Raw genomic sequence first — 16,900 nt, 5'->3', positions numbered from 1 at the left:
CATACTTTGGGTGTACAACACTCTTCATTCTTTCTACTGTCTTACTTGCCCCACCACCAAGTCCACATTTTACAGAGAAGGATATTGAAGCTGTAAGGTATTAATCAACTTGTCCACAACCAGAGTCTCTACACATTCTGAACCTTCTTCCTAAGTCTTTGCCCAAGCCTCCTTCCCCCTGACCACATTGATCATTGCAGACATGTCTGAAGGAGAGAGTTGAAGTGATCCTCGCCGAGTAGGCTGGGAAAAGCCAGGAAAGGTATAGCTTGTTGCTCTCACGCTGGAGAACCTTCCTTAGTGCCAAGTACAGGATTCCAAGGAATCCCTGCCAAAGTTTATCCCTTTTCACACAGAGCTCCTGGCCTGACGTGTCTTTTCCAGATGGCCCTGACAATTGAGGGAGCTTTGGTGCCACTGCATCATCGGGAATCAGGGCACACCCAAGCTGAGCATCTGCCTCTGCAAAAACACCCCTGAATAACACTGGAAGAACACTTCTGCCCATCCCGATGTGAAGTGTTTGAAGGAAGAAAAATAACAAATGTGTCCACCAAGAGGAAGCGAACTGCCATTGTACCTATTAATGTAATAATAGTAGTCTTTTTCAGAGGCACCAATAGCCCACAACTTGTATTTTCTAGCAGTTCCTCAAAAACGTGTTTGCAGAGGGATGGTTTCTAAGAAGGCAGTGTCTGGATGCAAGTTGCTGACCTTCCCCTGGAGGACAGATTACTTTCCAGCCCTCTTTCCCATACGGGAACCCTATTTGTCCTCTAGGAGTCTCTGCCTAGTGTGACCTCCGCCCTGCCTCTTGCGACTTCAAATCAGTGACTGAAGGACAGAGAGCCATTGATTGCCACTTAATAAGAAACAGCTCTGACGAGCTTCATTTCATGGGGTGGTGAGTTATAGATATGAATGCAGAAATAATGGGACTATCTCATGGAATATAAGAGCAGAGACTGTAGCTGGGCCTTGAGGCCACCAAATGGAGAACATTCAGGAGGGAGAACCCTAGTCTCCCCAACTCCCTCATGCTACTGCTTCCTAGTTGTTTTGTTTTGTTTGTCTGTTTGTTTTATTGGTGGTTGTTTTATTGTTTTCATTTTATTTTTATTTTATCTCTGCTTCTTCGTCCATTCACCTCTGCTATGAAGTAGGCAGCCTTACATAGTCCACCAGTTAAGGTAAGTAACAGAGATCAGCTAGTCATTATAGCTCATTTAATATGTATAGGGCAAATAAATGGATTGACTCGGTATTATTTTCCCTAGATCGTGGCCTCATCTGCAGGGAAAGGGTATTAAAGGGTACAAATGTTGCTGCCGAAATCTCCTCTGAGAATGAGAGGTTGACAGTCATCAGAGTAGGGTCATCCCATATATGTCTACAAAGCTTTACATAACTTCAGAGCAGACAGAAGCTTCAGGGGCATATTGGCCACTGATAATGCCTCAGAAATTCACAAAGAACTTGTGAAGTGAGTGTCTTACTGTAGGATGGAAAAGTAAACCTCAGAGAGGTTCAATGTCCAAGATTACACCTTCTGGAGAAGAAAGTCTCTCTTCTCCATGGAGCCTTCCCAGAGAACTGGTTATCTAAGTGAACTTTTCACTACCCAGATTCTAGTCCTCAGCCTGTAGGCCTAGAAAGCTGATTTTCCAACACAGAGTTAGTAGATCCGTCTCTTTGGTTAAGACACACACTCATGACATAACAAAGATCCATAAAAAAAAAAAAAATACATGCCTTTTTACTCATCTACAAGGATTGTTTCACCATAATTCATGTCACAACTCCCAGTTTTCTTGGATACACACTGCCATCTTTTGAGAAGACTTACACAGGAAAAGAGATTTCCAAGTACATAGAATCAGCAAGAGGTATTTCCTATAAAGGTCTCAAGCTAAACGGTAGTGGGATGCTTAGGTGGCCATCTACGTCATGAGGATGTGCCTGCTCCTGGGTCCTGGCAGGCTGTGTCTCAGCATGGGAACCCTCCATTCAGTGAAGCTCTTGGAGGGTCTTTACACTGCCGGTCTCTCCCCTTTCCTTACCGTCTTCTCAGCAAGCCCTTTCTGACCGTCGCATCCTTTCTTTGGGTAGGTCAACCTCTTTAATCACTGCAATTTGTGCCTGAGAGCTAATTTACCTTTCCAAAACAATGATTATGTCTCTCCTGATTCGGTCCACTCATAACCTAACTCTCCCAGGATTGTCCAGACTTTGGGTTGTGCTTCATTCTTCTCCCCTAAACTCACCACCAATACCAAGATCTGCATGTTTTAAATGCAACTGAAAAATTAAACCCATTACAGAAGCTTTCCAAATGGGCAAATATTTGCCTCAATTATTCTATTTACAATTCCAAAAATATTTCTTCTGTTGAAGTCTGTGTACAAGAAGTGGCTCCAAAACCATTTTTAAGGGAGTTTTGACATCAATGAAACGTTATGCTGGCAGGGCAAGTGAAGTGCTTGATTAATAAAGAGTCTCAGTGTTTTCAAACACATATTCCAAGCAGCCTCATTTGAAGAAAACCACAAACGGAGAATGCTTTGCTGCTCGTAGTCACAAGGGGGTTGTGTATTTCATTCCCGCTTACACAGTCCGCTTACTTTGGAGCTTGGATAGGAAAGAAACATGGCTTGCAGAAATAAGGCTACATTCAGTGACCCTACCCTTCCACCCATTGGCCTGATGGGAGAAACTTTTACCCCCTTTTGCTACTGTTTTCTTAGTTTTTAACCTTTTAATACTTAATAATTCTCTAAAAGACCATTCTGAGAGAAGAGAGAGGGGCACCGAAGGACCTCATTGTGCTAGGAATTGGGGATTCTGAGATTCCTCATTTCAGAATTTCCAGGCAGTGCGAGGTTGGCACATTATACAGAAACGTAATTGAGCATGTTCATGTTAATTACTTTGAAGTGCTTTCCTCTTTTCCAGTGCTTTACAAAAATACAGCAACTTAAATTGGGTCCTTATTTCATATGTCTAAGATTCTACTCAGCTACTTAATGGGGACATGGAAATATAGTCAGAAGAATGAATTAAAAGCAGTTCCAAGTTTCCCTCTTAAATGAAAAATGCTGATTAAAAATAAAAAGCTTAAATGAAAGGCTATATTGGCAATGCAATTACTGAAGCCAGGATTTCAAACTCTGATAATGATTAAAAAATCACAATAAAATAAATCATTTTTACATACTATTTCATTGCAATAATATATTTTGAGTGCCAGTAATATGCTAGGTATTTCAACTTTTATTTACCAATGTATTTCATTTAATTCTCTCAACAATCCTATAAACATAGACTCATTATGTTTATAAGGCACAGAGAGGTTAAATGTCTTATCTGAAGTCACACAGTTGAAGACAACAAGGATCTGTGGACACAAATCTAAATCCTTCATCAATGCTGTTTATTGGGTACCACGTTTATCTCAAGCAAGATACAATTTGATGACCTGTTTTTAGGGAAAAAGAGATAAATGGCCTACAAATCTGACATTTATACTTGTTTTTGCCCTAAAATTTGAGTACATTCTTCTTAAATAATACAATAATAATTACTACAAACGTAAGGGTGTAGCTATGTACATGGGCATATGTGCAATGGTGTTTAATTTTTGTTTCTATGTTCTCAGCTACTAGGGAACATTGCAAGCGACAGCAAAGGTAGAGTACATTTTGTTAATAGTTTTGTTCAACAATCCAGGTCACCTACTGTCTCTCAGACAACACGTAGTGTTCCATATCCAGAGGCGCGTAAGACAGCCTACTTAGGAGCAAAGAAGCAAGAGACAGAGAGGAACTAAGTCATTTAGTTCATTTTATATCAAATTGCTCTTGTTCAGGTCTTCGTCATCTTATTTTGGGCTATGACAATACACTCTCCTATTTCCTACATTCATTCCCTCCCCTTCTAATTAATAACACATTCGCATGGTACATTGTTTGTCTACCGCTGCATAACAAGACCTGTACCCAAACGCAGTGTCTTAAAAGCCACTTTATTTTCTCATCACTCTGAGTCAGGAGTTCAAGGAAGTCTCAGTAGGAAGCCTCATGTCTGCTTGTGATAACTAGAGGTTCTAACTAGACTGCCCAAATAACTTGAGGTGGCCAGAGAATGCTGAGTCTCTCTCTTGGAGCTGTTACCTCAGTAACTGGACAGAGCTGGAAGATCTGAGATGTGGCCCGCATGTCTGGATTCTGGTGCTAGACGCTGGCCAGAGTGGCTTGGATTTCTTCCTTGTCCATCATTCTCCTATGGCTTCTGTCTGGATCAAGCCTGAACAGCTTTATACAGCACAGAGATCCTTCTCAAGCAAACAAACAAACAAGCAAATGAAAAATGTAACTCCCCTTAAGGCCTGTGCTTAAGTCCCAGAGCACATATATATAAACTGAAAATGAGTCTGCTAATCTTTTTGCAGAGGTCCATGTGTCCCACTCTGTATCTTTGCATTTAGTTCTTCCTAACTTTAATGTTGAGCATGAAAACCAGGACTAGCCAATCAGAGCATATCCATCTTCCTGGCCACAACATTGGTTCAGGATATAAATGTGACCAAAGTAGAGCCAAAGTCTCCCGAGTATGCTGTGTGACAATCTGGAAAGTACACATTTGTGACCTCTGAGTTCTCACAGATATGAAGAATTAAGGAAGCCTGGAACTTCCAAAGTCGTCTCTAATAATATACAGATGAACTGCCTGAGGTTGAAGCCAGCACAAGGGAAGACAGAAACAACAGGCACAAAAAGACAAAAAGAATGTTTTGTCACAGATGGCTTTAAACTTTGAGTAGCTTTGAGTCACATGAACCATTTTCTTTGACTAATTTGGGGATTTGTTTCTTTCAAAATCAAAATTGTCATGATTAACATACTATGAGTAATGATTAATATATAATTTGTCTATGCCCATCTCTCTAACCCACCGGTACTGAAATATTCCTCCAGAATCTCCCAGCACCCATGACCTTGGTTCTACAGTACCTTCTCCTCTGCCTGTCATGTCCAGACTCACTCCTTTTTCTTTTTTTTTTTTTTTTTTTCTGAGAGGTTTTTGCTATAGGGCGCATGTGCTCACCAGAAAGACAGAGAGAGACAGAGTCAGAAAATGAAAAATCACCCCCCAGGGGGGATGGCCACACCACAATCTCCTCTCCTCCATTCTCTTCTCAGGATCTTGGGCACGCACGCACACAGGCCCTGCATTAGCTTAAGCCACCGGGTCCAGGACTCGAACCGCTGTCGACTACATGGGATTCCAGTGACAGCCATTACACTAACTGCTGGTCCCCAGACTCATTTCTTATTTCCTTGCTTCAGAACTTCTTAGTTATGTTTAAAGCTGATATTCCCTAAGTATTCAATTTCTTGGCACTATTCTTAGTGTATCACTTAGGCTACTATTTTGACTCTACAAGTATGCTTAAAAAGTTATGAAAACAGGGGAAACAGCAGTTAGCATAATGGCTATGTCGCTGGACTCCCACGTAGTCGACCACGGTTCGCCTCTTAACTTAACCCAGTCACCATCTTCTGCCCCTTTTTAATTCCTGGTCTTTTCAGTCTTATCAAATCTCTATAAGCTGGGCAATTTCTCCTCATTTTTACAGATTTTCAAGTATTTTCTCAAATGTTCTTTCCATTTTCTTTCTAAATTGCTATGCTAATGATTTATCACAACTTGATAAAATGTGTGATTTCCCTAAGAAAAAGCCTGAATTATCAAAACTTATACAACAAAACTTAGAAAACCTAAAGTGATCAATAACCAGGGAATAAAATAAATAGAGCATAAAATAAATTACTCCCCAGAGACTCCAGTTTCACAAAGTTTTAATATCCTATGATTTCAAGTTAAAATTATAGATTATATGCCATTTTAACTGGTTCAGAGAATCGAAAGAAAAGCAACATGGCTACATTTATTAAGCTATACAAGAATAACCATGATCTGAACACCTAACAAAGTGATTCTATAACAAATTTTAAAAAGTCAAACTATGGATATCGTCATTTCTGAATAGAGTATCCACATTCTCTTTAAAATTCTAGCAAATTTAACTTACAACATAGTGAAAAAATAATATGCCATTTTTGGGTGAAATATTTGAAAATATTTCATGACCTGTCTAGAAAACAACTTTTTGTGAGTTAGAAATCGAAGAATGCTTTCTGAATATAATTTAATTTAACCCAACCATTGGAGACATTTTCCTTAAAATCAAACAGGAAACAAAGCACAGTACCACCATTATTGTGTGAACTTGTTCTTAATGTTCTACACAACAACAGCTTAAGTTATTTTCACATAATTACACAGCAGAAAAGTGAGAGAGATGCTCTTCTACAAAGCACACTTTGACTGCAAAGCTTAAGACTCAAGTCCTCAGAGGTTGATATCCTTGGCTTTCACCTCGGCTGCATCCTTCTGCCTTTTCAGTAGCAATACCTTCAGTTCATTTTGGGAAATCACTGCTTACGTATTGCTTTTCATCTTGGTGACCTAGTAATCAAGATGTTCTACCCTCTGGTCGAGGAGTAAGCATGCACCCAATGAAATCCCCCCCTTTTTTTTTTATCTCTTTCTATTCATCGCTCTCTTCCTCCTCTCCCACCCTATCTCATGGAATTTGAAGTTTTAATGGAGTGACTAAGTGAACTAAATGGTTCAGTCTAATTCTCCCTAGGACACCAGTAGACTATGCTTTAATGTGTAGAAAGTTTTTGTTTTTGTTTATTTGTTTTTTTTTTTTTAATTTCTGGTCTTAATTTAATGTGTCTGCTTAATCTATGAGCTAACGCCAAATCCTTTTTAAAAAATCCTTTTAGGAGCCAGCAGGTGGTGTGGTGGTTAAGGCACTGGATACTGCCACATGGCGGACCATGGTTTGAGTCCTGGACTTGGTGGCTTGTTTTCTCACTTTCCCTTTCTCTCTCTCTCTGTGTATGTGTGTCTCTGGTCAAATTAAAACAAACGAATGAATAAATAAAATTAAATAAATAATTCTTTTTTTAAAAAATATCCTTTTATAAAAGATTTTACTATAATGAGTCCTTGTTTCTTTTTATCACTTGCAAAGAAACATAGTTGGTGTAGCTGTAATCAACAAAGCTAGCTCTCTGCCTTGTGCTCCTTTCTTTTTCCTTCCTTTCTTTTATTTATTTATTTGAGAGATTTTTGCTATAAGGCATGTGCGCTTGCTGGAGACACAGAGAAAGACAGAGACGGAAAGCAAGAAATCACCCCCAAGCCAATATCCCTTCTTTTCCATTCTCCTCTCGGAATCTTGGGCATACACACACATGCCCTGCATGAGTTTTAAGCCAGTGGGTCCCAGACTTGAACTGCTGTTGACTACCTGAGAGTTCAGCGATATAACCATTTTGCCATCTGCTGGTTCCTTGTGCTCCTTTCCTTAGTACATACAATTCATAAATTGACATATTCTGTTGGTTTTACTGGTGCAATATGCTTTCTCTTCATTTGCTTCCCTCTCCCCTCACTGCTACTGCTCTAGTTTAAGTCGTCATTACCTCCCACCTGCGATGGCTTCCTAACCTGTTTCCTTCCCTATAGTCTCTTCTGTCTATTTCATTCCATAAACTGTCATCAGATTATTATTACACTATAAATAGCATTGATAATGTGACTACTCTTAATAGCATTGATAATGTGACTACTCTATTCCAAATTCCACTTCACACAGAACGAAGTTCGAAATCCAGAAATCAATCTGACCATCTTGAACCTGCACATCCAAGCTTAACCTGCCCTTGTCTCATTACTGAGGTTATACTCCAGTCACACAAAATCATTTGTTGATCTACTCAAGATATTATACACTCTTAACTTGAACTTGTCAAAAGGGATTTTTCTCTTCCCCACATTTTGCAGTCTTCATATGGCCAAATCATACTTTCATGTAGAAGCTAGCCACAATCACAGTTTCTTCTGCAACCTGCTCAGCTGTGAATCCTTGCCTCCTCTGAAGGCTCCAGCGCTTCCTCTCCACCCATGCCAGCCCACCCAGCAGTGTCTACCTCTATTTTACTTAAATATGAACGTGTTTTACTTTTTCTTATACGTAAGCCAAGCCATGTATAATGTTTTCAGGACAAAAAGGATAGAAATATGGGTGATTAGACAGAAAGGGAGACTTTCGTGAGACCAAGATATTTCCAAAATGCAACCCATTAAACTTAGGGTGAAAGATAGGGTGTGGACACAGAGAATATTTCTGAGAGGGCCTTGTGTGTATGAAGACGTCTTTGAGCTTCTAACTCCATTTGTGAATTGTGTGGTCATAGCCTGGTGACCAATGTGGTCAACCGAAGGTACACCCATGGCCACACACATGATGATGGACTGCCAAAGATGAGTGACAGCAGCACCATTGTTGAAAGAAGCGGAATAAAAACGGTCCATCATTCTTGAGACTTAGGCTTCTAAGCCTCCTTTGTGAATGACATGACTCACACTTCCAAAAGGCCCTAACACCAAATCTCATATAGTATAGGGCAGAGTATCTATGGTAAGAAGAACTCAGGTTTTAGAATCCGATGAACTCCAGTTTAATTCCTGATCAATCATCTATTCATTGCATAATTTACTACTCTTTCTCTTTAGCTATAAAATCGGTTTGAAAATACTTACCACAAAGTGCCACTCTAAGAAACAAGATTGTGCATGTCATGTCCAATGCCTACCAAAATGTTTAGTGATTTTACCTGGTCTCATCAATAGTTCTATTACAAGTATACACATATCTATCTCAATTTCTTTAAGAAAAATGTGAGATGAAGAAAATTTTGAAAATAGTTGAATCCTTTACAAATAAGTTATGTAATAAGTCAACTAATATTCCCAGATAGATTAGGTTTTAATCCCTGGAATCTTTAAATGTTACTTTAGATCTTAAAAATCATTTTTTGAGAGCGATTAAGAATCCTGAGATGTATCCTGGGTTGCCTGGCTGGGTAAACACAACCACAGATGGCCCCATAAAATGGAGGCAGAGATATTTGGCACACATTAAAGGGAAAAACACGGTCATAACACAGAGTCTGGGCGGTATGGCCACAGCCAGGGAATGCAGGAGCCACCAGAAGGCAAAGTAGGAAGAACAGATTCTCCTCCAGGGCCTCTGGAGCGAGTGCACTCATATTGGTATTTTGGTTTTGGCCAAGTGATGCCAAGTTCATAGTTCTAATTTCCAGATTTGTAAGAGAACACATTTTTACCTTCCTTACATGGTACACATTAAAATAATTCAGAATAAACCCATCTAAACTCAAGTGTTCTCCTTCAAGTCATTTTGCCTGTCAAAAAAAAAAAAAGAAGACGGGAGGAAGAGAACACATTTCTGCTGTTCTCAGCTGTGTGTGGTCATTCGTTAGAGTGGCCGTAGGAAACAGTTTAGGTCCCAGAAAGCGAGTCCCACTAAAAATTTATCTCAACCTGTGGCATTGACTTAGAAACTGGAAATAAAGTTTTGAGATGCAAGTTTTGTAAAATAAAAACCTAGGATGCCCTAAACATAGTATTGGTAGAAATATAGAAGGTGGAGGTGCTGGAGGTGAGGGTTCACGAGGAAATGAGAAGCATGTTGCAGAGAGTGCCCTAAACATAGTATTGGTAGAAATATAGACGGTGGAGGTGCTGGAGGTGAGGATTCACAAGGAAATGAGAAGCATGTTGCAGAGAACTAGGAGAAAAGCAGTCCTTGGCACACAGGGCAGAAACTTGGCTGACTTGTGCCCACAGCTGAGTGGAAAGCAGAACTTACGAGGGACGAACAGATGACTTTGGATATCTATTTATTTTAGGTTTTTGTTTTATTTTGTTTTGTTTTGTTTTTCTACATGGCATGTGGGCCTGCCAGAGAGAGACAGAGAGCGAAAGTGAGAAGTCACCCCTAAAGGGGATGGCTACAGTCTAATCCCTGCTTCTTCAGTTTCCTCTTGGGACTTTGGGCACACACACACACACACACACACACACACACACACACATTGCAGTGACTTTCAAACTGCCAGGTCCAGGACTCTAACCATGAAAGCAGGCATGTGGTTATCCAGAGTCTTAACCTCCACACACCCTGCTGATCCAACCCTGGTATTTAACTGAAAAGGTTCCCAAGCAAAGTTTAGAAAATTTGAGCTTGTTTCTTCTTACTGCTTATAGTGAGATGCAAGAGAAAAGAGATGAATCAGGGGAGAGACTATTGTTGAGCAAAAGGTCAATTCGACTTCACAATTTGGGAAATCTTGTCCTGTGAAAGATGTAAAATGAGGACGTTGATTATTAGAAAAGTAGCTCTGAAGGGGAAGACCGACTAGCAGCAAGATAATATATGAAAGTTGAAGCTATAATGAAAAACGAGTGTCAGGAACAGCACTGAGTCTGAAGGCAGTGTCTGAAAATTTAATCTCACATGCTGTGCTCTGTGGGCTGGGACCACAAGGGAAGCCCTGATTCCATTCCAGTCCAACTTAAAGGGTGGGTGTGGTGGTGTGCACCTGTAATCCTAGTGACTCAGACACGAAAGCTGGAGGATCATGTGAGGCTGGCCTAAGCAACATACCGAGACCCTGTCTAAAACGTGAGGTGGGCGTGCCTGTAGTCCCCTCTAGGATGTTATGGCCAGAATAGTGGCAACATGGCAAGACCCTTTCTTTAAAAAAAAAAAAAAAAAGAACCAGCAGATGGCATAATGGTTACATTGCTGGACTCCCACATGGCTGACCGTGGTTGCAGTCCCAGACCTGGTGGCTTGAAGCTCAGACCAGGCACATGCGCATGTGTGCCCAAAATCCCAAGAGAAGAATGAAGGAGATAGACTTGTAGCCTGGCCATTCTCCCCTGGGTGGTGGTTTCTTGCTTTTTGTCTCTGTGTCTCTCTGATAAGTACACATACCCTATAGCAAAAATCTCTCTAAAACAAACAAACAAAAACTAAAACCAAAAATAAAAACAAACTAACACAAATAATAAAAATTAAAAAAATAAATGAGAGGGACCAGCAGTTAGCATAATGGCTATGTTGCTGTACTCCCATGTAGTCGATCACGGTTCGAGTCCTGGACCCTGTGGCTTAAACTCATGCTGGGCGCGTGCACGTGCATGTCCAAGATCTCAAGAGGAGAATGGAGGAGAAGGGATTGTGGCGTGGCCATCACCCCTGGGGGGGAGGGGGTGATTTCTTGCTTTCTGTCTCCCTGTCTCTCTCTCTCTTTCTGGTGAGTGCACACGCCGTATAGCAAAAACCTCTCCCCACCCACCAAAATAAAAAAGGAAAAGAAAAAATTAAATAAATGAGAGAAAAGAATTCTTCCAGTGAAAGGAAAACCAGTCAGGAGGATGTATTAGAATTGGTAAGTTTGTTAGTGGTAAAGCCAGTAAAGTATTTCATATCCGATGGTCTATTTTTTCTGTGAAATGAAGGGGAAACATTGTCTGCTCGGAGCGAGAAAGTAGGTGGCCAAGTAGAAAACTCCAGAAATGAGGTCAAGGTCTGAATTAGCCTTTATTGAAGAATGGTGATCATGATGATGAAGGCCAATAAATGATCATCTCTGAAGCTAATACTCACTATGTATTGCGTCATTGGAAAAGGATGGATTTTTTTCTATGGAAAAAATCTGTCATGACTTTTCCAACAATTCAATATTTGCCATGCACTAAAACCAATATAGAGCATTTAGGAAATTATTATAACATGTAAGTATCACCTTAGCTTTAGGAAGTAGATACCATTAATATTTAATTTTCATTATTATTTTATATGGTAAATATATCATGTATAACATATATAACAAAATGTAACATATATCGAATATAACATCATATACTAGAGGCAACACAAATATAACATATACACATACGAAATATGATATACTATATATAGTTAATATATTATAAATAAAATGTTTATTTTTATTTCATTACTATTATTATACAGAGAAGAAAATGAGCTCAGAAAGGTTCAGTAAATCGGCCAAGAATACCCAGCTAGTAGGTAGCAGAACATGAAATCGAATAGTGGTCTATGCACTGTGAGGTCTGTTTACCATCATCTTAAAATGTTTCTCAAAAACTGTTTTTAGAAGCTTGCATGCCTCTATCCTCTTTAACTTATCAAATCAAGAAAAGTCAAGGAACTATTCATTTCTGCTGGCATTTCTCAAAAAGAAGAAGTTTCTCACACCCTCGTATAATTCTCCACTAGTCACTCAGTCTTCAGCTTACTCGGTACCCGCTGTACCCCGCTTTTCTTCATGCGCCTCTGTGCCCTATTATCTGCAATGACCTCACACTTCTAAACCCGGTGTTTTGGGTAGAGCAAGGTGGATCATACTGTCCGGAGCCCAGTCTGAGGGCTGCAATGAGAGAGCTACTGACCTGCAAAGCTGACCCTCCTTCTCGCTGAACCACTGAGTAGTCTCGGGTGCTTTCCTCATTCCCTCCATGACTCAATTTACTCCCTCCCAAATAAGGGAGAGGATCCATACAGACGGAATTGGCTCCCACAGTCTATAATTCCAAGTTCATAAAAAGGACATTGAGAGGGGAAATCTTGGCTGCCTGCCTCAGGGAAAAAAATAATTAAGATATCACTTTGCAGAAGCCGTAAGTGAATTTCAACAGCATCATGCCCGACTCTGCCTAAAGTTAGCTATGTCTCCAGGCCTGGGCCCCGTTTGGACACCATGAATTATCCAAGGACATAAGCTAATTGACACCGTCGAGAGGAGAGGGACACGAACAGTCGCAGGCTTGGAGAGTGAGTCCTCGGTGGAGAGGTTAGGAGAACTGGAAGAGCTCAAGCAGGGGAAGGGCTGCTGAAGGGAGTCATCATTCTGCCGACACATTCGTGAAAAGGCGCTGTGAGAAGGGCAGGGATCAGTCTTCTTATTCATCAATAAGGGCAGAATGAGAATTAACAAGCTGTAAGCTGCAACGAGGAATACTGAAGCTGAATTTCAGGGAGGATATTAGACTTCTGGGAGCAGTTAGGCAATGGAACAGGCTATGAGGAGCAGTGAAGTCACTCTAATTGGGGGCATTAGAGACAGAGAGCAGATACCATCTGTCGCAGGGGAGGAGCTGCCTGGGGGAACGTCAGGGGCTGGACTTCAGTGGGCCTCAGTAACCCAAGCATAACGGGTCCTCAAGTCCTCCACTTTTATAGTGGGTCACAGTTTAAGGACCTCGGTGAAAGCAGGGTAGGGCGAGATTGGGATTGTAAAGTGGAAATGGATAAGAACCAGGGAGCCGTGGTTGATGAGACCAAGGTTTTATTGAGGCAGCTTTTATTAACTGGGTTCACACTTTCATTCTCCCACGTACTACCGTGACACAGCTGCGTCCTGAGATTCCGCTTCTTTGGCTGAGATACAGAGAACGTGGTGCCCCTCCTGGAGGGGCTCGTGCAGGAGTAAAGAAGGCGTGTCTGTGTGAGTCGCGTGGCGTGGCATCTAGCACATGGGAGGTTCTAGGCGAATGATGTTTAATGACGAAATCAGGAGCTCTAGGACAGGAAGTGAGGCAGAGGGGAGGCTGCAGGTCTCCTGTTGCTTTAGTGACTTGTTCGCCACTTTTGAGGGGGCAGGGGCAGGGCTGTGTGTCTGGAACTGGGCATATTCAACTACCAACTGCATCTCTCCTACTAGGGACTCAGGGACAGTAGAAAACTATTGAGATTTCTCTGTGTGACAGGTGAAAAAGGTAAAATGCTTTTCTAAACTGCCCACGTGTGGGGACAGCCAGGGCCCAAACCCTAGCAGACTGATGTCCCAGCTCCATCACCCCCAGGTTAGAACTGCTGCCTAGAGCAGATGCACCTCTCCCAGCACGCCTCCAAGTTCACTCAGCCACGGACAGCCCTCTGTGAGCACGCACTGAGATCACACCGAAGTTGTACCTTTTTTGTCAGGTTTGCCACTTTTTGCCTCAGCATAGTGTCTTCCTGAAGCTTTTGAGTGGGAATGAGACTGTGCAACACTGCAGCCAGAAGGGCAGATGTGTTAACCCCAAAGGCAGCCAACCACCCACGCATGGTAGGAATCACCGGGTAAGGTGGTTTCCCATTCTTCAGGCAGAAATCTGTGGTCAGAGAGCGCAGTAGAACCAAGCTCCACTGCCTGCAGCACAAACACCTTCCTGTTGGCTTTTTCTTCCCCTACACTAGGCCTCCCATACCAGCACTCCTGCTCCCGGGGATCACCACCCAAAGGAAACAGCTGCACCTAACTTAGATCAAGACCTTCTGCTTTTAAGGGAACCCAAACTAAGGCAGCGTTTGAAAAGAACCAAAACTGAAAAGATTAGAAAGCACAGAATAACCTGCAACTAAGATGTTTTATATTAGGATGAATATTGTGTTTGTGTTCTCAACCTTTAATTTTGACACGTTCCCACTTACTTTTTGTTTTCTTTTCTTAATTAAGCATTGCTCCCTGTGAACTGTCTCGCAGAGGTAAAAGCAAAAACATAGGACTTTCAAATGTCTGTCATGTGCCTCTCATATCTTCTGACATCTCTCTCACATCCCAGGTCGTATGCTAGCTCTGTAATCAGTACTTCTCTACTTTAATCTACTGTAGCAACTCCTTCTGAAGAATCAGAATAGAGTGTTTGAATTTGAATTAAAACTCATCAAGTTACTTTCTACTTCATATGTATAAATGGCTTTTCTTCCTCAGGAATAGGAACTCACATCATAATCAGTCTCAGTAGACTATAAATTTCATTTTATTGACTAGACTTAAGTATTAGGCTGCTCCTAGATGTCAGGGAGGCAGGACATTTAGTTTTCTTCTTCTGGTGGTAAAAAGGGATAAAGAATGAGCACTTAGCCAATAGAAAATATTTTCTGCAACTGAACTAATCAGTTATATAGAAATTTATTATGAGGTCTTACCAGTCAAGTGATGATGGTGACAAGTTCCACTATCTGCCACCTACTGGCTGGAGCCCCAAGAAAGTTGGCAATGTAGTTCAAAGCTATGAGAGCCAGAGTGCCAATGGAGCTGTGTCCCATCCCTATCTGAATGTCTGAGAACCAGGAGCACTGACAGAAGATCGATGGCCCGGCTCAGTCAGTCAGAAAGATGCAATTCAGCCTTCCTCCACCACCTTGTTCTACTTGGGTCCTCGGTGGGTTGCTTATTCATGAAAGTGGGTCATCTGCTTTGCTCAGTTTACCAGTTCAAATGCTGATTCCTTCTGGAAATTTCCTTACAGATACACCCAGGAATTGTGTTTAACCAGCTATTTGAGCATCCCATGACCCAGTCGAGTTGACACATGAAAATTAACTATCACAATAGTTTTCCTTATCAGATGAAAATCTTTAAACCTAGAGACCTAGGAAGCTACAAAGTTTGAGTTAAAGAATGTTTTACCTCTTGCAGATGGTTTAAAACATCTAGACTCAGAAATAAAATCTATTGGGAACCAGCAGTTAGCGTAATGGCTATGTCACTGGACTCCCACATAGTCGACTGCGGTTCGCGTCCCGGACCCGGTGGCTTAAAACTCACGCTGGGCACATGTGCGTGCATGCCCAAGATCCCGAGAGGAGGATGGAGGAGAAGGGATTGCAGCATGGCCATCCTCCCTGGGGGGGTGATCTCTTGCTTTCTATCTCTCTGTCTCTCTCTGTCTGGTGAGTGCATGCGCCCTATAGCAAAAAATAAAATAAAATTAAAAACCTCTCCAAAAAAAAAAAGAAAGAAAAACTATCATAGATTTTATAGATTATGCTAGTATTAGGGATATAAAAGAAAAGCACAGTTCTCCCAGCATATTAACTATACAAAAGCTCTCGGTCCATCAGGAATGTACACAGATCACTGCAGTAGGGTGTGAGAAGTGTAGTGAGATTGGTGTGCACAGTGCAGGTAGGAGCACTGATCAGGGCATGGGGTGGCCTCTAGCCCAGTCCCCTGATGATACCCTCAGACGTTCTCCTGCTAGAACTACACAGGGACTTAGCAGGTAAGTACCTATTACTGATTTTGTTTGTTTTTCTTAGCATTAGAAGGAACAATTGGAATTATAAGCAGAGTGCAGAGATAATCTGACTTCCCTCTTGAAAAGAGCATTCCGACAGTTATGCAGAGAAAATACAGTTGAATAGTGGCAAGAGGAAAACTGCTTTCCATGACCCTACAGGTTATTGAAACAAAGAGCGTTCTAAGGTTGTAGCTCTGGAGAAATAAAGGAGTGATCAAAGTGAGACTATGTTTTAGAGCTATTATATGCTGTTGAATTTAGGGCTAAATATAAGAGACATAGACAAAAAAAAATGATGACACACCTAAATACACACACACACAGCTGGAGTAATTAAAGGAAGCGGGTTTTATTTACTAGGATGGGGAAAACAGGAGGCTGGACCTCAGTTAATGAAGTGGAAGTGTCAGGTAGACAGCCTGGCATTTGGGGAAAAATCCAAAGCCCAGGGCAAAGCATTATCACTGCCCTTACAAAAGCTTCCATGGTGCCTCCATACCAAAATCTAAGGTTCAGGGGCTCTTCGTTGGGCTCCTTTAGAATCTCCTAGTTCTTTTCTCTTTCACGACTCCATGTAGCTGCTTTTCTCACCTGTACATAAACTAGTTGAGTGACTGCATTTTGCTTAGCTTTGCATTTGTATTACAACTCCCAGCATCTGATGGGAGTATCAGACATAGTTACCAACAGCAGCAGTGCTTCTTTTAAAAATAAATGAGCATCTCTGTCAAGTAGGAAAAGCATAAATGACTGTAATTATCATGTTCATTGTCTGCAGTTTACATGTATCAGATATGAAACGCTACAACCTCACTGCCCCTCTTCTAAGTCTAAATCATTTACTCTTGTCACTACA

This window comes from Tupaia chinensis, unplaced genomic scaffold, assembly GCF_000334495.1.
Source record: "Tupaia chinensis unplaced genomic scaffold, TupChi_1.0 Scaffold000138_1, whole genome shotgun sequence".
Classification (NCBI taxonomy): Eukaryota; Metazoa; Chordata; class Mammalia; order Scandentia; family Tupaiidae; genus Tupaia; species Tupaia belangeri.
Note: the sequence above shows the minus strand (reverse complement) of the source record.